This window comes from Tupaia chinensis, unplaced genomic scaffold (assembly GCF_000334495.1).
Source record: "Tupaia chinensis unplaced genomic scaffold, TupChi_1.0 Scaffold143732_1, whole genome shotgun sequence".
NCBI lineage: Eukaryota > Metazoa > Chordata > Mammalia > Scandentia > Tupaiidae > Tupaia > Tupaia belangeri.
The window spans coordinates 27,418-27,895 of NW_006203581.1; the positions used below are offsets into that span (position 1 = coordinate 27,418).

The 478-nt window shown below is 35.4% G+C and overlaps 1 protein-coding gene across 1 annotated transcript in view; it reads right to left on the reverse strand.

The window, feature by feature from the left end:
- LOC102486152 (vesicle-associated membrane protein 7) overlaps positions 1-478 on the reverse strand; it is a gene marked incomplete in the record, with an annotated part of 96,323 nt that overhangs the window by 9,561 nt on the left and 86,284 nt on the right.

A 478-nucleotide genomic window follows, 5' to 3' on the forward strand; every position in this document is an offset into this window, starting at 1 on the left:
GAGGTAGTGTTGCTATATTTTGATCAACTAGACTGGGGAGAAATGTTCATATATTGAAATAATCACCTTGTAAGCTAAATAATGTAACTGAATATATTTAAAATGGGCTGAAGGATGTACAAACACAAGAGGTGGATGTGAATGGCAGATGTGGGGTGTGTGGAGTGGGGCCTGGGGAAGAACATTTGGAGGAGGGATACGGAGACAGCATGGCTGAGAGAGAGAGGTAGTGTTGTTATATTCTGATCAACTCGACTGGGGCGAATTGTTCATATATTAAAATGATCACCTTGTAAGGTAAATAATGTAATTGAATGTATTATAAAAATGTAAATAAAAGAAAAAAAACCCTAGAAATCTATAAAAAAAAAAAAAGAAAATTCAGGAGAAAAGAGACAACGAATTCCAGGAGGTGAGGAAGTTCTTGCATCATCTAAAAGAGGAGATACCCATCATAAAAAAGAATCAAATGGAATTA